At 42.2% G+C, this 22,564-nt stretch overlaps 1 long non-coding RNA gene across 2 annotated transcripts; it reads left to right on the top strand.

Annotated features, from left to right (window-relative positions):
* The first annotated feature begins 14,286 nt into the window (after positions 1 to 14,286).
* On the top strand, positions 14,287 to 18,471 carry LOC310677353. 2 transcript variants are annotated; one of them, XR_014511117.1, is made up of 4 exons: positions 14,287 to 14,375; positions 16,121 to 16,285; positions 17,640 to 17,748; positions 18,263 to 18,471. It is a non-coding gene; the product is annotated as an uncharacterized lncRNA (long non-coding RNA). The 2 variants fall into 2 exon arrangements; XR_014511118.1 differs by lacking the exon at positions 16,121 to 16,285.
* The last annotated feature ends 4,093 nt before the right edge of the window (positions 18,472 to 22,564 follow it).

Raw genomic sequence — 22,564 nt, forward strand, 5'->3', positions numbered from 1 at the left:
TCCTGTTAAAAAGGTCAAAGGCAAGTTCTTCCCACTGTTCTCTTACTGCTTTGTGTCTGGTTTTCACTCTCATCTGCATTACAGGCTCTCATTGTTGACTGGGGCTTTCTGGTCCCACCAGAAGTAGGACCTTCCAGATCAGAGGGTCAGGCTGTACCTGCCACTTCCTAATTTCATCCTCCACTCCATGCCTCTGCTGATGTAGATGTAAGGAGCAATCCACAGGTCTCTCCCACAACTTCTGTTACTAGCCTATACACTCCTATTGGACTGGGAGATTTTGTTCATGTAATCATTAAGGGGGTGGTGGAGGCTAGATTAACAGTCAACTGTACCTGCTATGTTCTTTCCTTCATCTCCCATTGTAAACAGTAAACACACCTCTACAATCTCAAAACTACGCTCAACAAATCCATGCTTCCCCTTGTTCATGGGGCCCCAATCCCCTTCCTCTGCAAACTGGAAAAATACCTTTTCAGTTTGTCTGGAAAAAAACAACAACAAATCTTTACTGTGAATACCAGTTTCCTGATATTCTGATGGCAGTTCTTGATCTCAGGGTGATGTCTCCTCCTGGAGCATATAGGATTGGTCATAAGAATTAAAACCACCCAACCGAAGTCCGGAGAAGGGAACCTGTGGATGGTCAATTATATGCACTACACTTAACAGGAATTCCCTGAGATGGGAGTGAAGGAAATATCCCTTTCCTCTGACCACCTAAGATACTGTCAAAGCAGCTGCCTGATGGTTAAAGCATTTAATCGCTGACATTTGTCTGTACCTGCTTAAACAAATCCAGCACCTACTTAGCAACATTATAGTTCAGTGTCCAACCTATTTCCTTACTCCATCAGAGGAAGACCTACTAGAACCTGTTGCAGCCTACACTAGAGAATGCTTCCTGATGAGAGCAGCACTGCAGATTGATCCACGAGTAACCCATCAGCAACAGCTACATCTGCTTATCCTCCAGAGACGATCATCCAGGAAGCATCACTGGGCCTTACATGCAAATGATTCAGGAGACACCTACTAGACTTCTATGTTCAGGAACGACCTGATAACTGATGTTAATGTTTTCTTAATCTAGTAGATGTATGTATGGTTAGCCTTTGTGCAATGGGATAGATCTTCCTTTGTCCCAGGTTGCTAGAGGGACCCACATGCCTGACCCACACCATGGTGGGGTCTACCTTCCCAGAAACTCCTTTAGTTATGGCAGGTGGTGGGCTGAGAAGTGATATCAACCAACAGTCCGGCAGCCCAAGGGATAGTTCCTTGTCCTGTGCTGTGCCAAACCAGGGATGCACTGATACCAATAAAGTTGTGGTCGTGTGTGACTCACCCTTCTTGCCTATGGTTTGGCCTTGCTCCGAGACCCCTGCTTTTGGCATGGAGATGTGCCTGGTGCACAACAGACAGATGCCACATGGGGCTGTACATAACCTTCCTCATTATCAGCTAACATACTGCCTTTGTGGTAAAATAAGAAACACATTCTTCTCTTACCTATTAGTTAGAATTGTTCACTGGCCCATCCAGCTGACATTGATCTTTCTGTTATCTGGTAAAGAGAAGTTTATTATACTGAAGGCTGCCCTATCTCCACAGGTGCTGTTAAGTTGTGACAAGAATACCTTGATAAAAATATTGGTTGTGGTGGTATGAATTGAGTTTTTACTCACTTTTTGTATTTTGATTGTTACAACGTTTGGTCATGGAAAAACATGTGCTGAACTGAACCCAGAAGCAAATCCAAACCACCAAACATCTATGCTACCATTTTTGGTGGTTCCATCCCTGTGTGAGCAATGTCATGTTCACACAAACCACCGGCAGGAAATGGAGTCTGTCAGCAGATAAAAGCAGCTGAGAGCCTTGCAGCACCCTGAAGACTAATACAATTTAGTATGGCACAACCTTTCATGGACTAGAGTCCATTTTATCAGAGAGACATTTTGTGTGGGGGAATTTTGCGCTTATATGAACTAGCTCACAGACAACACTGCTCACGACTTCCCCCAGATGTTTTATTTGGAGGAAAGCTGAATGATTAGTTCTTTTGAGGCACAAAATCACTAAGATATATCTACTACATGCACTATCAAGTTAGAAACAGTGTCTGCATTGTAACCAGGGGAATAAATCGCACTCCGTCGCATAACTTGCTGAGTCTTGCTTCTCTGTAACTGAAGAAGTCACAATTTTACTTAAGCTGTGTTTTTACAGAGCCAAAACAAACATGGCAGGGAAAGCTTTCACAATATAGCTTCACATTGGGTGATGCTGTCATAGAAAATAGCTTTCTTTTGAGAGTCTCTCGGTAGATATTCACAGAGCTGACACTTGAAACCAATTCGTGTAATTCCCACAGACCTTTATTCACAGTCAAAACCTAAAATTTGCTCCGGCAGCCTCTAATTCACCTTTAATCTTCTCATGTGTGGAGGCCAGTCTGCAAACACAGGGTGGAAGAACCCTATGCACTGAGAAGCTACTGCCAAAGAAAGGCCTTCCTGTGTCTTACACCCAAATACCCCATGTCCTAATGTTATTATGCCATGGATGGGCAGATGAGCTTATTTCCAGTCCATTTCAGTTTCTCATGTGTTCATTCACAAATTGGTTCCCTCCTGTTTCTGCATTAATCCACTATTTTTTTATTTAAAAAAATAGATCCACATGACAATTTGCATTCAAAGGGGTATTTTCTCCAAAAAGACAGAAATAAAGTAAAAATGCTTCACTAAGCCAATTATTAAATGAGTTTAACTTTGTTTTAGTCTACTGTTGTTTTAACTTTTTGTATGTTTTAAATTATAGCTATAAATGTTTTCTTGTGGTAATGTTATTTTTTTTAAAAAAATCTGTAAACTGCTTGGAGGTTTTTTCCTACAATCAAGCCGTGTATAGATTCTATGAAATGCCAGAATAAAAGAATAAGATAGTCACAATAATAGAATAATAGAATAAGATAGACACAGAATGGAAAACGGGAATTTTATTAATGTTATATTTTACACTGTATATTCTGTATACCTTAGGGCATATATTCCGTGTTATAATAATCAAATGAAATAAAGATTTAGAAATTGCAAAAAAAATAATAATAATAATCTATGAAATGCATATTTTTTTTATTTCAGTGTCTTTTCTAAACGTACTTTGTGTTAAAATACACATTTTAATACTTCTTCTTTTTCTCACAGAGAATTGCAACGGAAAACAGAAGAAGTGCAAACTCTGAAGGATAACTGCATTGTGAACCACACATAAGTCTGGGAGCCACAGAGCAGATCAATCTGAACCTCAATGGGCAAAGAATGAATTCCTCAAGTTCCCATACATTATGCTAAATGTTTCTCTGCCACTACCAGCCAACCAAGTGGAGTAGAGGAATAATGATGCACAGCATAAACAATTATATGGGGTGATCTGTACTAATGGATGCAAAGAAGGGAGGAAATTGAATACAGGTTTATTATGTTCAGTGGACCTGAAACACTGCAACCCTGTGTGTGTTATAATTTTAAGTTCCACCAACAGATCTTCACTTGCCACTGGTCCAAGTCATATTTGTTGCTTTCCTGTGGCGTGTATCTCAAGACCAGAAGCACATGCACATGACTGATGTGTAAATACCATTGTTGCCTGGCCAGGACAAGATGATCATGTGGGAAAGATGCACATGGCCGGACTCAAAAGCATGGCTTCCACATTCATCTACATGTCACAAAACTGTGATTACACAACAGAGAATTGCCTCCCATTGGATTTACTGATTGACATAGAATAGGATACTGTCACTGCACAGCATCTATATGCCACCGATTGCAAATGAATGTTTAATGACAGTAATAGTAACCTTACAACCACTTCAGATGAGCAGTGTCAGTTTATAGCGGGGGGGGGGGGACTGTATCCCTTTCAGTAAATCACCAGCCTCAGCCTACAGCTATGACAGATGTACAGCCACCAAATGTCACTGATGGGATCTCATTAATAAAATCAATGAAATGCCATGGAGGAGATTTTCAATGATTAACTTGCACACCAAAAAAAGTATGAAAGGCATGAAAGCCTAGTCTTCTGACATTTGTAACTTCGCATCAAAATAACTTTGTATCAAAATAAGTTACAGATGTGTGAAATTACCTGGAGCTGCATGTGAATGATGCACAATCTGTTCTGGGTGGGAGGTGGAGTTGTGCTTTCGCTAAAGGATTAGGTGTGCCAACTGGGGTTGCTTATTGAGCTATCTTTGGTGCTAGAAGTCCAATTGGCTTCAGTGGCGAGCGTTGGGTAAATGGCGGGAGGGCTCTTGGACCCATCGGAGCATCGCACTTCCCTCCCTTAGCCAGGCAGAAGCTTCCCAGACCTTGGGAAGGAGGTGCCAGAGGAACATTTAGAGGTCTAGCCTAGTCTCCCTGGTCCACTGCTTTCCAGTGCATCTCAAGGGCACCTTGATCACCATTTTCCATCACATGGGACAATACTGGTAGCGGAAGCAGTGAAACAGCTAACTAGACCTAGATAACTTTAGACTGGCATCATTTTAAACGTTATAATGCTCCGATTCTGTACAGAAATAAGGTTCTGGACTGAGCAGATTGTTTTTTATTTGGTCATATGCATCTGTATGAAAACCCTATTGTTTCTGCTCAGTTGTGTGAATGATTGCTTTATATTCAAAACAGAGCACTGCCACTGTCTCATTTCCACATCACAAATGATCTAAATACTTTGGAGCGACAGGAAAATGCATGCATTTAATCACTCGATATGAAAGCAGGCATATAATCGACTTGATTTGATCCATGCTGCTGAAACACTGACACATAAGGGTGTCAAATATGGGTAGAATCAATACCTTTGCGTGTGCTTAACCTAATTTGGGATTTATGGAATATGTTGTCTGTAAGATTAAGAGAGCTTGTGTGCATATTTGGGGGGCATGTTTTCCATGCAATATGCAAAATTTCAGATGCATGCCAAAGAGACTGAAAAAGAAAGAGCTAAACCAGCCGAATTTGAGTGGCAAAGAAACTAATATCCTCTTTTTATTTCTCATTAATCCAGCAGTATTAAATATTTGAAAAATACTAGATAGCGTGTTAGCTTGACTTGCAACCTCACTGAAGGCTCTTAGGGGAATCAAAAGAGATGTTGACATATTAATCTAGATTCTCTCCTGTTGTCAGAGGTTTGTTGTTTTTAATTTCTCTGAAATGCAACTTGTCACATACGTTTTTGCCAGCTTCTCTGATATGACAGTCCTCTGATTTGGATTTGGAATAAAATTGATGATACGGTATTGACGAGCATATCCAAGTGAAGATATTAAAACTGTCTTAAGGGCCAGGTTTTTTTTGTGTGTATTTTTTTGCAATCAGCAGAATCAAGTAGCAAACCTTTTCCTGGACCATGTCATTACAGGAGAGGAATGTGGGCTTGTGTATTTGAATTCTCCGGTGTGCAAGAGAAGATCCCTGCACACACAAAAACAACTAGACATCAGGAAGAATGCTAAATTAAATTATTTATCTGACATGCCAGTATGTGTGTGTGTTTGTGTGTGAGAGAGTGCACATTTAACATACAACTTCAGCCGTACACTGAAATGATAGTTCAAGAAAAGTGACCTTTTGTTTGCATCATCATGCCACCCATCTGAATAGGTTGCCCCTGCCACTCTGAGCAGCTTCCAGCAAATTAAAACATCAAACACAGTAAAACATTCAAACATTTAAAACTTCCCTATACAGGGTTACCTTCAGATATCTGCTAAAAGTCAGATAGTTGCTTATTTCCTTGACATCTGAAAGGAGGGTGTTCCACAGCGTGGGCGCAACTACTGAGAAGGTCCTCTGCCTGGTTCTTTGTAACCAAGCAATGGAGGAACCACCAGAAGACCTTCAGAGCCAGATCTCAGTATCCAGGCAGAATGATGGGGGTGGAGACGCTTCTTTGGGCTTCTATTATATAAACAAATTGTAAAAGACATGACAGAAAGGATCTGATGTTTATGGTTTTGAGAGTAATTCTTCATACTTCCACATGTATAGTAGGTTTAATACTCCTGCCTTAATTCTGAGAGAAACCATCATTTGGCCCTGAGCAGAACTGCACAATTTATGGTTGTGGTAACTGTGGATGTAATGAAGTCTCTCCTAGCGAGGGGCTGGGGACCCCAAATGTCACAGAGCAGTGGGGCATGTCAGGAGGGCTACTGACTGCCAGCAGCTGTCTGAATTGCTAGAATCTTACAGAACAGAAGGAATCTACTGGTAGATCTCTGAGCGATTTGCAGTCAAATGGCAAGACTCTGAATTGCTTAACAAGAACAGGAAAGTGAGTTTTCCTACCCTGTTGAAAGGAAGAAAGTTAACTAATAGTGGACTTTCCTGTGAAAGGACTGTGAGCTCAGTTGAATCCCAGTACTGAGGAGAAATGCCTAGGGTAAGAATATGTCTCTCTCATTCTCATTCTCACTTTCATGCCTTCTGCATCTGGCTCTGGTTGGTAAAACTGGGAGTTCTAGCGAAAAAGCAAAGGAGACCTGACAAGTCTGAAGTTTGGCCAGCTGTGCTGCAGAGGACAAGAGCAGACCCACACAGCCCCAGGGAAGGACAGAAGAAGTAGCAGACAGTCTAGGAAAGAGGAGCTGGAAGACATTGTGTTCCACAAAGAGGGAGGGGAAGAAGAGAGAATAGGGGATGGATTCTGAGAAGGAATGTGGAATAACCAACCTCATATAACCAACATGCTTAACTCTAATTAATGCATGAGGGGGTTAATGCCATAGCGTAAAGTCATTCTGCCAGACTAGGTTGTTACTCACCCTCACCTTAGGAGATAGGTAATCAAACCTATTGTTGTACCTCAGTCTATTTGAGAAGTTCAGTGTGTAAAGATGTCTGATCTGGTTGCTCCAAGCTCAGATCGAAGCCATCTTTCTGTTGTTGCTGCTGCTGCTGCTGCTGCTGTTGTTTGAATTTATATACTGCCCTATACTCAGAGGTCTTAGGACAGTTCATAGAATAAAAAATAAAATAAAATCACAAAAATATAATCAAAATAGAAAACAACAACCCAATGCCCCCCCCAACTTTAGGACAAACACTGGAGAATGAGATAAATGAGTGGGCCTTCAAAACACCAGAACAAATAATGAAGAAGCATTTCAGCTATTGTTTGCTTGATGTTCCTCTATTGGCATCCCTTTCCTTGAGAAGCAATCATCCCCTCTCCTGAAAATATACAATACAAGCCTATCTATCCTACTTACGCCCACATTATCTCTGTGGAACAAAATTACAGAGCATTAATTCAAATGTCTCTCTAATAGCATTAGCTTCATAGAAGTTCTGAATCTTACAGGGCAAACCTATATAAGCTTACTCAGAAGTAAGTATCACCTAGTGCAATGGAACCTGAGGTAAATGCACGTAAGACTGCAGCCTAAGTGGACATGCATACATCTCTCTCTCACACACATAACATTAAAATACTCAAGGATTACACTTTCAGAGTCATCCAGGTGATCAAACTATCTCCGAGTGGTGAGAGTGTCCCTATCTTCCCACCAGTATTAATAGGAATGGGCAAATCTGTCAATTTTGGTTTCTCTCCTTTTCTTATTTTTCCACTCTCAAGTTCAGTCCTCCACATGAGTTTTCAATTAAAAAGAAGTCCTCCTGAAAACACAGTTGCATTTTACTGCAAATTTCTTCACACATACACATCTTTGAATGTGATTTTGCCCAGTGTAGACATTTTTGCATAGCACTTTTCCCTTGCACAATGCCTTTTTTAAAAAAAGTAAATATATGCATTTTAAACATTTGTGTACACATAACTTGGCTGGAGAACTTCATTGCAAAATTCAGAGAAGTGTGAATTTTGAAGGATGGCTCTGTTTCAGTCTGCATACTATTTCAGAAAGTGCAAATTACACAGGTTTCAAGGTGATCCGCCTAGGATTTATCCCCCATCCCTAGGTGTTAAAGAGAATTTTTGGACACCTTGAGTGGAGACATCTGCTAGAATGTCTGAAAAATAAAATTCAGGTTACAGCAAGCACAGCCAGTGTGATGTAGTGGTAGGAGCATTGGACTAGGACTGGAGAGACCCAGGTTCATATTGCTGCTCAGCCACGAAGCTCACTGGGCAACCTTGGGCCAGTCATGATCTCTCAGCCCAACCTGCCTCACAGGGTTGTTGCAAGGATAAAATGGGGAAGGCAGGGGAGCTCCTTGGAGTGAAGGCGGGATATAAATGTGGTAATTAAATATGAAAGATTCACTAATTCCAGTATTAGTTTTGAAATAAGTGTGTGCAGAGACATCACCTTGCCGACAAAGGTCCGTACAGTTAAAGCTATGGTTTTCCCAATAGTGATGTATGGAAGTGAGAGCTGGACCATAAAGAAGGCTGATCACCGAAGAATTGATGCTTTTGAATTATGGTGCTGGAGGAGACTCTTGAGAGTCCCATGGACTGCAAGAAGATCAAACCTATCCATTCTGAGGAAATCAGCCCTCAATGCTCACTGAAAGGACAGATCCTGAAGCTGAAGCTCCAATACTTTGGCCAGCTCATGAGAAGAGAAGACTCCCTGGAAAAGACCCTGAAGTTGGGAAAGATTGAGGGCACAAGGAGAAGGGGACGACAGAGGACGAGATGGTTGGACAGTGTTCTCAAAGCTACTAACGTAAGTTTGACAAAGCTGCGGGAGGCAGTGGAAGACAGGAGTGCCTGGCGTACTCTGGTCCATGGGGTCACAAAGAGTTGGACACCACTAAACGACTAAACAACAACAATGCAGCAGAAAGTGCACATAGCCCCTTTGTTTGTTGGAGTGTCATTGAGCACACTTAAGAGCGGCTGAGGAATCTGTAGTCTCTTTGGCCATGCCAGCAGCAAACTGCAGAAACCAATACAGTCTCTGTGGCTCACTCTAGAGTTTTGGCAGAAATGATTTCATTTTGCCCTCCACTGAAACTCCACTAGCTTGAACATATGGTTCCAAAAACATAAAGATTAGGGGTTGCCAAAAATTGGAGCTGCTCCTCAACGCTCCCGAGATGGAACAGAAAAGGTAAGGAGTTTTGGCTCATCCCTAATGGAATTTTTTGTGGTACTTTCACAAGAGATGAAAACCTCACACTCAGAATACTGTAGATGAAATCCAAGACACTATTGTTATTTGAATTAGGGTTTTTGGACATCACATGTACTCCAAACAGTGGCCAGCACTAAGCAAAGCAAATCACAGATGCCATAGAATGGAATTGAGTGTAAAATTCCTCTACATCATTGAACAAGGATGCTGGCTGTTAATTTCTCTGTTTACTATCTATAAAGAGAACGTGCTACATGTTTTTGTTACTGCGAACATGCTGTGTACTTCAGATGACAATGTTACTGACATTGATTGCTTTGGTACAGTAATAACAATGTGACTAGGTTCTTGCTGAGTAATAAACTCCTGTGATTCATTTTGTTTTAAGCTCTTTTGGACCACTGAACAAATTGATGGTGTTATCAATAGTTGCTCACACAAAAGCTGGACAAACAAATTGGTGGTGGAGAGCAGGGAAGCAGTGCCAACAGTATAGAGCTAAAATAATATTCATAGGGAAATCCAATATTTATCAGATCCATCCCAGTTTTAAATTGGATGCAAATGCATTGACTGAATAAAAATATTCACAAACACAGGTATGCAGCATGTAATGAGTACATCATTTTTAGTCTAAGGGTTGTAGACAACTAAGTTCTAAGAGTAGACCCATTGAAATGAAAGGATTCCCCATGATTACTTTCCTCCCCTCTCTCTTTCAAAATGCAGGCATAGGGAGAAACTAGATGGAGGGCCCTTTTAACTCTTCCCCCCACCTCACATAATTTTCCAGCTGAAAATCACCCCCAGCTCCCCACCCCAAGATAACTGCTACTTACTCTGAGGGTACAATTAGGGGAAGAAACGGTGACAGTGATGGTATGCAGTACAAGACAGCAGGTTTTAAACGTGATGATAAAAAGCAAAATGGGGAACAGCTGCAATACAGGGCTTGCCCACTCCAGCGCTGAATGTGTATTTGAAGCTGCTTGAGTTTCAATCAAATAAATATGCACTTAAAATCTGAAAAGTTTTTTTAAAAGGTGGTAAAAGTGCTCTTCCTCAGTGAATGAATCAACTCCCCCTTCCACACACCCGAATTCCTTTGTGCTTTTGCACAAGTTTTTAACAGTAGTAGTAGTAGTAGTAAAACACACTTGCATATAAAAAATAACACGGGAAAGCAAATTTCTTCCCCCCGATCATCTCTGGGAGAGGAAGCCAGATGAGGAAGCTGTGGGTCTGAGCTCTGCATGGAGGGCTGGGTGCATAGCAGATGCCTGCAGAAAGTTGGCAGTTTCCCTCCCTCTTGGAGAAGAATGCAGGATCATTAGTAGAGCAGGAGAGACTATGCCTGCCTGACAGGTTATCCCTATCCCACCCCATGAGATGCAAGTGGTGCTGTGGTCTAAACCACTGAACCTCTTGGGCTTGCTGATTGGAAGGTCGGTGGTTCAAATCCCTGCGATGGTGTGAGCTCCCTTTGCTCTGTCCCAGCTCCTGCCAACCTAGCAGTTTGAAAGCACACCAGTACAAGTAGATTAATAGGTACCGCTGTGGTGGGAAGGTAAACGGCATTTCCATGCACTCTGGTTTCCATTACGGTGTTCCGTTGCACCAGAAGCGGTATAGTCATGCTGGCCACATGACCCGGAAAGCTGTCTGTGGACAAATGCTGGCTCCCTTGGCATGAAGCAAGATGAGCGCTGCAACCCCATAGTCACCTTTGACTGGATTTAACCATCCAGGGGTCCTTTGCCTTTACCTTTTACTCCACGGGATGCTCATGTGAGAGAGGGGAGAGGAATCCAACTGGATCTGCTGCAGCTCTGCCCCTCACCAGTCAGTTGTTGCTTGGGACACCCCTTGCTTGCTGGATCTGCCGTGCCTCTTAACTGCCCCTGCCCAAGCTGATCCCAGCAGTCCGGAGTTTGGTCCACCCACCTGTCAAATTTGCCATGCTCAGATGGTCTGCAGTGAAGGGAGGGTGTGTGTGGTGTGGATGGGAAACAGCAGCTCAGGAATTCAAGCACAAAGGCACACACACGTGTGTATGCATGGCAAAGGTGAAATACCTTATAAGGAAAACGTGAGTTTTTAAGTGAGATAATACAAACATGCGGATGAGTGACATATTGAGAAGCTGAAGTTGGAGGAATTCACAAGAGTCAGATTTGGATGCTTGCATTGCAAAGTGAGAATTCGCAGAGATTAAAATGCCACTGATCTACTAAGAATCCGAGAGAGGGCGAATTCTTAACTCTGTAAATAGGAAGTCTACTGAAATTAGAGCTTGGCTATCTTTTAATTATGAGCCGAAACCTAAAGTGGGCAGTCATTGGAGGGTTAGGTGGAAAGGATGTTTGTCAATTAGTGTTTTAAATCTGTCTTTAGTTCTGTATTTTATGCATCCTCCTTGCCCTTCATACACAATGTGAACAAAACGGGGGGGGGGGAGCAATGGGTAGGGTGTGTGTGGAGAGAGGGAGACCCTCCACGAGGCACAGTGCATTTCTGCCTGCTCTGTGTAAATCATTATTTTAAAAATGCCAGTTTTCAGAACACAGATTATTCCCTGTTGCAAGCACTTGTGAGAGCAGATAAAAAAGCTACTCCCCTCTGGAGCCAAGCAAATTAGAAAAACAATTTCTGAAACAATTTCAAAGAAGGTTGCTTCTGAGAATCTGGGGAAAACGCATTGCCACTACCCAACAAGCCTCAAGGAGGAAAGATGCACATTTATCAAGGAAACAGCTCCAAAAGTGGAGTTTATTTCTCCTGTAGACGTGGAAGGACTGATTATGGCAATGCATGATCAAGTCATAAAACCACAATTGTAAGTAACTGAAAACAAGCAAGCATGCTGGAGATGCCAACAGAATGGCAAAGGGTTTGAACAGAGGATTAGAATAACCTCAGCTTTGGTTATCACTAGGACTGCATAAGATACTTTCAAATCTGATCATTCATTGCGTACCAAGGCCCCATGCCCCACAGTTCCCTATTGATTAATAGACACACGAACACAATTATTTAGGGTTATAGGCTAAAGTTGGCCACAACTTTATTGGTTACAGATGTGAACGGTTTGACTTAGGCATTGGGTGAAGCCAGGCTATATCTTGACTCTTGCCCATTTGCAGGGATTACAACTAAGGGAAAGCACAAATAGGGGCACCCTGAGGGGTGCCCTCTGGGGTTGTGGCATGGCCCTAGCCCATGTCCAGGCTTTGGACAGGATCCACACACCCAGATCCCTTTGACAGGATACTTTTATAGAGGGACAGGTGAAGACTACAACCTCCCCTCCATTAAACAAAGGCTTACCCAATGCCTAACTTTATAAAGTTGTGAAGATTGGGGAAAACAAAATGGCTGGTGCCAATTCCTACCCAGCCCCAATAATATGGTGGCCATAGCAAGGTCGTGTCATAGCAATGCATTAAGGAAGCGAAAGAGGGAAGGCCCCCCCGGCCATGCCACGGTTTAAAACTCCTGCAGCCATGCCACCCTCTGGTGTTGATTGGCCGGGTGGGGCATGACACAGCTGGGGGTTGGCACAAGGGGGGGGGGCGTCCCCAAGCCAGATCGCTGCAAGAGCATGGATGCCCGACCGCAATGACAGCTTGAACCTGTGAAAATAGCACACTCTTTTCAACTCCCAGCAGTTGCTCACCTCAAAAGATATGGCATCCTTTGGTTGTTCTGATTGTAGCTGCTTCTTGGTGCTTTATTTCCTACTTCTTTTGCCCTCCCAATTCTGAGACTCATTTGCCATTTAACCTTACTGGCTGTAAAAACTCACAGGATTTTGCTTATAAGCATACATGGCCTCATTGCATCAGGTGTCGCATTGTGACATCAGCCATCAGTGTGCAAGCTGTAGTACTGTGACATCAGTCATTGGCAAAACTCCATTTGGTTCTCTCCACAGCAAAATCTCTCCTGATATCTGCCTTGCTTTTTTCATTGGCGCTAGCATTAGGTGCAATGCCAAGCATGGTGGATGGTGAGAGGAAGGCTCCACATACCTCCACATCCTCTTCCTGCCTATAACTTTACACACACCCCAGGAGTCCTATGTTACTATCTGGAGGAGAAGAGCGCCTAGTAGTTAGGAAGAGAAAAAGGTTTCTTAGGCATCAAGTAGCTCCAACGATATGCATTCATGTGGTCAAATTACGAGCCCATGGCATAGTGTTTGTCAATGACCTGTCTGATCCATGTGATTTCATCATCCAAATGTTGTCATGGTCGTATGGTGAGATAGACCTCAGCAGTAGCATTCAAAATCAGACCTGAGAAGTAAGGTTCTCCCCAGGACCACTATAGATGATCTGGGATTTAAGCCCAGTCCTCATAGCTAGATTAACCACCAGTCTGCATAATAAATATAAAGAAGAAAATAAAGTGTAGATTAAAGAAATCTGAATGGAAAACAGTATATCTACTGCTTTTCCTTTTGAGACCACTAAAAGATAGTCCAAAGCTGGTTTTCGATTTGCAGAGAAGACGTTCAGGCAGGCAGAATAACTTTAAAAATGAATGAATAAAGCAATCCCGCTTTTGCTAATGGCAAATAATTCAGGCAAGCCGTCTTGCTATGAGAAGAGAAGAGCATTGGGGGACCAGCCTTCAGAGACTCTGGCTCGAAAAAGCAGCAAGCCATTGCCACCCCCTGCCAGTGTAAACCAGCTTCATGCAGAAGAATGTCTGAGAAGTACCTCTGAGTGCTTTACCAGAGGCCGGCACTTAGCTAATTAAAACTAGGAAGGCAGAAATGACACAAAGCAGGATGTTCTGCTCTAATTTACGGCTGTGCACAGGGATGATCTTGTTTGAAACTCAAAGCTGGGCACGAAAAGCATCCCCGAGGAACACCTACTTATAGCGCAGAAGGCTGTGATGGGACCAATATGCTGGAATTGAATCATTGTCACAGATGCCGCCACACTGACATGAATGTGCAAGCGAGTCCTTCGTTTGTTTACTTCTGTGGGCCAGAGACTCGGAGGGAAGGAGAAGGTATCTTCCCTATGCACAATGCAGCCATTGCCTGCGCACACGTATGCATCTATTCAAATGTTGCAAGAAAACAATCAAAATCCTTTGCCCGAAGAGCAACATAAATATTATTGTTTTGTTTGTTTTACAGTCTTTCGAGGACACCTTTCTGGGTAATGTTCTTTCAAGATAGTTTGAATTATGTAAAAATAGAAAAGTCATCACTGCAACGTAAGATAAAAAGGTACAAGCAGCCACAACTAAGCAGATACTTAGCTTAACATCTAGAAGTCTGGCTCCCACACTCCCCCTCCCAGTCACTTGAAAATTTCTGAGGGTCTTGGCAGACCACATAATGATGCTCTTTGTAATACACAGTGCTAGCTGCTAAAGTGCTATGCATATATATATATATATATATATATGCATGCAGAATTCAAATTTTAATACAATAACGTAGGTCAGATTCAGCATTCATCCTGCTTTGTGTTTGGATATTTTATTTATAAACCAATAACTCCCACTCTGACTCTTTCCCTTTCTCTTGTGTGTATTTTCTCTTAGCATCTTTTCCACTTTCTTGCTGCTCCCTCCATTAACATGTATTGACTCTTCACTCCTTTCAAATGCTTTGTCACCCTCTCATGGCCTTCCCCCATTTTGTCACCAGCCACGGTTACTTCTGATCTGCCGCACTCATCTTCCAGGCAGAGCATCAGGTTCTAATGATGACAGAGCAGCTAGTTCAACTGCCATTCTTCTCCCACAAACATAGTTATGCTGCTGCTGCACAGAGCTGTCGCCATGAACCATGTGAATGAACCTCATGGACCACCGGTGGTCCATGGTCCACCTTTGATCTAAAATGTTTCATCCCTAGAACCAGCAGCCAATCATGAATTGTTGTTGTTGGCACCCATCTGTTTTGAGAGACAATAGAGTCCACTTCTGGGGGTGAACTCAAACCGCTGTGCACAAAAATGACCTCTCTAGGGCACAAGCCTGGACAATTTGTACAGAGGTTGGTACAAAGGAAAGCAGAGGAATATGCTTGGGACCAGCTTGGCTGCAGGAACTGCCAAATGGAGGTGTACGAAGCGCCATCCAGCCAACATAGGGACTCTATTCCTGATTTTTGTAGGGTTTACTTCGTAGCCTTTCTTCTCCTGAAGATATCCTGCAAGGCAGTGGAAGTTTAGAACCAGGGTTTTCCTTCTCCTAGATGGGCTACCTTCCCAGGTTGATGAGCCCTATCAGCCCTTCACCTTCCTCTACAGCACGTGCTGAAACTGCCTTCTTGATCATCAGACCCACTACTGGTCCTGTCCACTGGAGCCTGTCTTCAGATGCAGGAGAAGTTCCAAACTCTTGGAGGGTTTGAGACCTATCGGTTCCCCTCACCTGGTTTAGCTGGCTAATCGAAGCCATTCCCAGGGTGTGGCCGCTGTCGCATACAGACAGCTTCTAGGAGCCACAGGTGAGGGATTAGGTGAGATTAGGTGACAGCTGAATGCAGGGTGGCAACCAAAGATGGACAAACGACCCCAGAAGGAGCACAACGTGTCCCCCACCAGAGGTACTAACCCTTCCTAACACCCCATGTAGCTGAAAATGATGTGTCTTCAAAATCTACCAAAATTAGTGCTATCACTGGGTCTTCTTCCTAGAGTGGTCCTTCCAGCTCCTCCACATTGCAGCTGTTGCCACTGCTGATTCACCTTCCCCTCTCTCTATGCCCAGTCTGCCCACCTGCCAGAGATTTAAAAAAACAAGGCCTGTAGAGGTTAGTGCTCTTTCTTCTTGATCCTCCCACTGCTTAGTCACTTGGGACTCAGCTACATTAGTCAAATTACAACATCATAAATGTGCTACAACACTGTGAAATCAGATGGCACTGTAGAGCTGAAATCACAACTCAGTGAAATTTTCCATTGTGAGCTTTAAAATGGTTGCTTTCAGAATGTTTTCAGAGTGTTTTGTTTTTTATAGCTGCGCAGATCTAGCCTTGGAAAAGGCAGGTGAAGGTAGTAGAAGAGAAATTGGAAGCTCCAGGGATTGGCAGTGAGCTCCAGCTGGGATGTGGGCCTTGGGGGGGGGGTGTCTAACAATGACGCCATCTCTGAGTGTGCCTCTAATTTGAATTTGCATAAGAAGGTATCAGCTATCAAGTTTAGAATACCATAAGCTCCTGCCTGTTTCCAATAGATTTTCATGTACTCTCAGTCTGAAATCCAGAACTAGTGTGGTGTAATGATCAAGGTATTAGGCTAAGACATAGAAGACTCAGGTTCAAATCATGCTATTGCTTGAGTGTCTGACCCAGAACATGTTTGCTGTCTCATATCTCAATATCCTCTGGGCATGAGAACTGAGGCGGTATATATTTGCTAGAAAGTTTACTTATGATAGTCAGGGCTGCAGGGCTTCCCCTGGAGGATAATAGATCTTAGAAAGGAATGAACCAAAGGATTCATGAGACATCCCCAAGCTTATAGATGATGGAACTAGACTGGACCATTTCACCAGTAGCAGACTTGGTTAAACCACTGTAGTTTTCAGACATATGCTGGTGTGACATTTCTCTCATCTTGGCAGTAGCAATGATAATGGATTCCTAAAAATTGATTATTAAGATTCAGTAGCCACTTCCACTGTCAGCCAGGATTGTTTCAAAGTGGCTGCAATTTGTCATTAAGACACAGAGCATGATGAAAGAAATTATACATGGAGCTTTATTGCAAAATGGGAATTGCAGGCAAGGTGGCCAAACTCACACAATTGTTAGAAATTGGAACAATAAATGCATTTGACACTCTCAGCTGGGTTCTTATGAGTCAGAGGTGGGGTACCTTTGGTGGGGGGGCAATTTCCTCGATTTCCACTTTCTGAATGTTTGGATGTTATTCTATGAGCCATATTGTATGACATCTGTTTGATGTGAAATTTTACAAAAGAAAGGAGGGAACCAGCCTTGGGGGATTAGGCACTTACCAACATGTTTCTTTCTTTCTTTCTTTCTTTCTTTCTTTCTTTCTTTCTTTCTTTCTTTCTTTCTTTCTTTCTTTCTTTCCTTCCTTCCTTCCTTCCTTCCTTCCTTCCTTCCTTCCTTCTTTCTTTCTTTCTTTCTTTCTTTCTTTCCCACCCTTCAACCTAAGGTCCCAGGATGGGTTACACAATATAAAAACATTTTAAAACAACTTTAAGAAATGGAGAGCACAAAACAGTATCAGCTATAATGTGCACAGTTATGATCTTCTTATAAATATTAATCTTAAAAATATTAATTGTTATAGCAGACCATTTAGCCTTTCCACACTGTTTTGGTTAACCTAGAATCTTCTTGCTTTAATATACCAGTCATCAATGAAGAAAAATGAAAATTCTCTGCTCATATTAATTCAAAGGGTTGGAGGGATTTTGGCTTCCTTAGCACCCAGAAAGCCACAGTGAGATTTCACCTCACGTTCGCTTCCAAAAAGAGCACACTGTTTGCCTTGAATTTTCACAGGTCCTCCTATTATTATTTTGAGCACAAAGAACCAAAGGACGTTCAGTGCTGGGAGAAGTTAGCTGTCTGCTGATGGCAGACAGGCAGAAAGAGGAACTCAAACCACGTGGTGAGAAAACAAAACCCAACTGATTTATTTCAAGCACATGGTCCTCTAGTTCTAATAGCTACCCGAGGCCTCCCGAGGCTCTTAAAACAGCTTTGCATCTTACAAGAAGCAGATTTAAAGGATGGCTGTGCAAACTCACTTGGGGCATTTGCCATCCATTTTGTCCAACGGGAAGCATCATGCTGGGAATATTCTGCTCCCCCTTCCATCATTCCTCAGTAAATATCTGTAGGCTTAATAAAATCTTTAATCCCCCCTGAAAATGTTCAGATGTTTTGTCCAAGCAGAACCACCAGATTCACCTCAGATTTTACTGTAGGTGAAAATCCATGATAAACTCCCTACTGCCATATGAATTTGCCTGGGCTTTACCAACAGTGGCTGAGGCCCTGCTGTCTGTCCCAGCTGCCTGTGAGTTTAGACAGCCAGGTATAAAGGACAGGGCCTTTTCAGTGACAGCACCAAGACAATGGAAATCCCTCCTAGTGGAGCTCCACTCCTTATCTGTTTTCAGGTGACTTATGAAGACCTTTTCTTTTCAGGTTGCTTTGAGAGTACGATCTAGGTTTTCAATCCATTGCTGCTGACTTTGAAGTCCTCCTTGCTGTCGGCTTTAATCGTTTTAAACTGGGACTGTTATATATGTTCACATGTACTCTGCTTTTCTTACCTGTAGAACTGAGGTATGAATAATAAACCAAGCTGAATTCAGCAACATGTTGACCCGTTTCTAAGAAGGACTTACTGAAACGAGAATGGAAGTCACTGAAACCCTAACATTTGCCTATAGCAGAATGCTGGACTAGATAGGAAAGGGAGAGAGCTGTGGTCCTCCTAATGTCAGACTGCAACTCCCATGATTCCTGACCATTGCCCTGTTGGCTGGGGTTGGTGGGAGTTGGTGTCAGAGAAAATAATAATTTCAAAAAATTGTATTTTACATTTTTCCATTTTCTTTTGAGTCTGTGGCCTGTCTAAACTCAAAGTCCTGTACCTGCCTTTTACAGTACAGAACTAGCTGCTTTTAGGTACTGTACATAATGAATGGCCATTCCAGAATACTAAAAAGAATAAACTGTTAGAATCTATGGTGGCTGTGGTATGCCTGAAAATAAAATCAGCTAGGCATGGCAATTGTGATTAATCTTGAATTGTTTTGTAGACACATGAAAGAGGACATTGGAAACCTTTTAATGAACAGGAAAATTAGTCAAATAAAGAAAGACACCAAGAAATGGTTATATGTAATCACATGATATTCTGATGAGGGCCAATCTGAAGAGCCAAATGATTTAGATTGGTTCAGGATGATGACATCGGGTTTGCAACTATTAAGATTGCTGGGATCCTTTGATTGATTAATAGAAATGACATGTGCAATTTGGAATTGTATTAAAAACATTGCTTTGGATGTGGTTCTTTGCAGCCTCCTCCGTATTTCTGAGCCTGTGCCTATGCATATTTGTATTTCAATAAAGACCTATCTTTTCACTTGGAACCTGCACTTTTTACCTGTTCTAGCAAGACTCTTCTATTCTTCAGGAAATGATGAAAGAATTTCCCAAAATACCCCAAAATCTATTTTAAATGTCTGTACTCTTATTCCTGATGCAGGTTTCATCTTCCTTGGATTATTATTTTTTAAGCATCAAGCAATACTTTTGAGTCATAAACAAACCTAACCCACCCTAAACCATGGCATGAACACCCAGTCACTGTGTGGAAGCAGAGATGAAGGCACTTGAATATTTTTCACTCCCTAACAGGCAAGAAAGCAGGTTCTCATTATTGAAGAGCTGGAAGCATACACTCTGGTAATACTCACCAGGGGCTCTGTAGCTAAGTAAGCAAAAGAATTACAGTTGCTAATCAATAAGAAAATAAATCTGGAAGGCCTGAAGACATGATATTTGAATAAAATAAAAAAGTGTTTTATTTTGCCCTGGAGAGTAATAGTAAAACACTTTTCCTTTTAAAAAAGTTGATCTTACTCTCTCGAGTTGGCCACTGGACAGTAATTGTAATCCTCACCACAGGTAGGTAACAGAACCCTAGCATTTTTCCTATATCCATTATATGCATGTAGGAGTAATATTTGATCTTTTTGAACAGCATTACCCATGAGAGATTGTTCAGTTCATTATTTCTTCCCAACTATGCACCAGGTTTTTGTCTGGCGTTTCTCATGCTAATGATGATTAATAACTGTGAAAGATATTCATCTTTAATTATTTATCAATACAATGCCTGCCCTTGTGGAAAACATGCTAATATATTATTTCTCTTCTTTCAAACCAAGAGAAGTTTCATCATGGGGTAGGTAAATGTTTGAGATCTGAAGATCAAGGAAGCTGTAGGGGAATCTGCTACTTGAACTGGACATCTTGTGGGCCATGGCTGGGATTGAGCCTAGTGATCTCCCTGGAAATGTGAATCCTTAGACTTTCCATTGAGCACAGAGAGTAATAGGGATTTAAGTAATCAGCTTCTGTGTATGGCATTCAATAGGAAGGCTCTAGACCAGCCTGATGTAAGTACTAGGAACCTGGTCTTCAGCCACTGCCTGATTAACATAGTATGCTCCATATTCTACACTCTGTTCCTCATTTCTCACACTAGTTCAAGGCTTCAACTCCAGCAAAGGACGGAAAGGAGGTTGGGTTGAAAAATCTGCATCCCACATCTTTATTTGGAGGCTACTCAAGGCTAGGGTAGCTATGAGTTCTACCCTACAATTCTACGTTTGAAAGGCTATCCGGTCCAAATCTGGTTGAACAATAAAGAGTCATAAGAAGGTAGAGGGGGAACCTTGAAGTTGCCCATCAACAAATTGACATGGGCAGCAGATTGAGCAGTACATAGGTTGCAGTCTTCCCTGCTATGCTGAGCTGTATTGTGTTTCTATTTAGATTATAATTATTATTTCTAAATTCCCATCTATACATGCAAAGATACATTTTAACTGGGCATGAGTTAAGTGGTAGCCTTACACAAGGCCCAGGTCTGGCCTTAACAGGAGTAATGAACTGGGGGCTTAGCATTGTGTTCATATTGCGCTCAACTTTATGGAAAGAGCTGTGTTATCTTTGTTTCTAGCAAATATTCCATAAAGTTATTATAATACATCAGATTGAGTCTTATTAGTTTGAAATATATGGGGAAATCACTGAAGAGCCGCCCACCATGAAACTGGTGAACGGACACTACAGCCGCCACATATCTCTTGATCATTTCCCACTACTTTCTCTTGCTTGGCAATTATTGGTTCACACACAAACTCTCTTTATTGACTGCTCAACTTTTGAGAAATCTAAAAGTAAATACCTCAGAGAGGAGTCTTAGACCCTTGCTATCTCTAACACATTCTTTTAGCTGGGCCTAATTATTTCCGGTCTTTCCTTTATCTATGCCTCTTGTGACTCCTGCTGTTACTTTTTTTCTTTTGTGTTACTCACTGATGGGATTCTTCTATTCAATGTGTGTTCTTATTGGGAGGGAGGGGGAGAGAAAAGAAAAGAACCTTTCTGAATATTCACGGCACAAATGTTTTCTGCATGGAAATGTTCTCCAGACATTTTTTTATGTGCTATTTAGTCTTTCCTGCGTTCAAGAGCACTTTTAATCCCTCTTGTTTGCACCCAGCTTGCTACACATACTGCATTAAATCCATCTCTCTGGTTCCATTGATTTAAAAAGCAGTTTGGGGACTAAGAAAGCACAGGTGCAGTCTTGGAAAGTTGTATGAGAACATTCTGCTGATGGTCCTTTTATTGGGGGATAAAAAAAATCTGTTCTTTCCATAGCATCGCTTCTAATGAAGAGGGGAAAGCATGACATGACAAGAAAATGTGGGAAGGGAAAAGAAATCTCTATGCTTCCATCTTTGGTTAGAGGATGAGATCAGGTGCGGGGAACATTTATTTAGTCTGAGGACCACATTTCCTTAGCGAGTAGCTTCTAGGAACCACATTCCAGTGATGGGTGTGGCCAAAGACAAAAGTGGGTGAAGCAAGGGTCACTGACCCTTAGCTTTGTACAACAGGCTACATTCTAGCCAGGCAAAATTCAAAGGTATCTCATCAACACACATATCTCCATCCTTTCAAACAAGCAAGAGGCCTTATCACAGTTCAAAGACACATTCAAGCCAGGCATAAGAGAGCATGGAGTAGGAAAAGTGAGGGGTGTTTCCTGGTGAGGCAAGTGGCCCATGGGTTCCATCGATAAATCTTGAGGCCCCCATTAATCCCCCAGGCCAGAGGTTTACTACCCCTGATCAAGAGAGAGCTGCTGATTCATTAGGCTAAGCTTTAGCCACTGAGAAAAATCAATTCTCGGCAGCAAACCTGTCAGGGACCTGTCAAATGTGCAACTTGCAGCATTTTCTGCAGGACTTTTTTGTTGAAGAAGAAGAAGAAGAAGAAGAAGAAGAAGAAGAAGAAGAAGAAGAAGAAGAGAGGAGGAGGAGGAGTTTGGATTTGATATCTCGCTTTATCACTATCCGAAGGAGTCTCAAAGCAGCTAACATTCTCCTTTCCCTTCCTCCCCCACAACAAACACTCTGTGAGGTGAGTGGGGCTGAGAGACTTCAGAGAAGTGTGACTAGCCCAAGGTCACCCAGCAGCTGCATGTGGAGGAGCGGAGACGCGAACCCGGTTCACCAGATTACGAGTCTACCGCTCTTAACCACTATACCACACTGGCTCTCATGTAGGCCCATTTAAGTGTAGACCCTTCACTTTTCATTGGGACTACAGCACAAAAACCAATCTCCATACTCCAATAAAGAAAAAAGCTTTTTGAGAATCAATTCTTA

The sequence above is a fragment of the Podarcis tiliguerta genome, assembly GCF_965153285.1.
Source record: "Podarcis tiliguerta genome assembly, chromosome: 5".
Taxonomy (NCBI): Eukaryota; Metazoa; Chordata; class Lepidosauria; order Squamata; family Lacertidae; genus Podarcis; species Podarcis tiliguerta.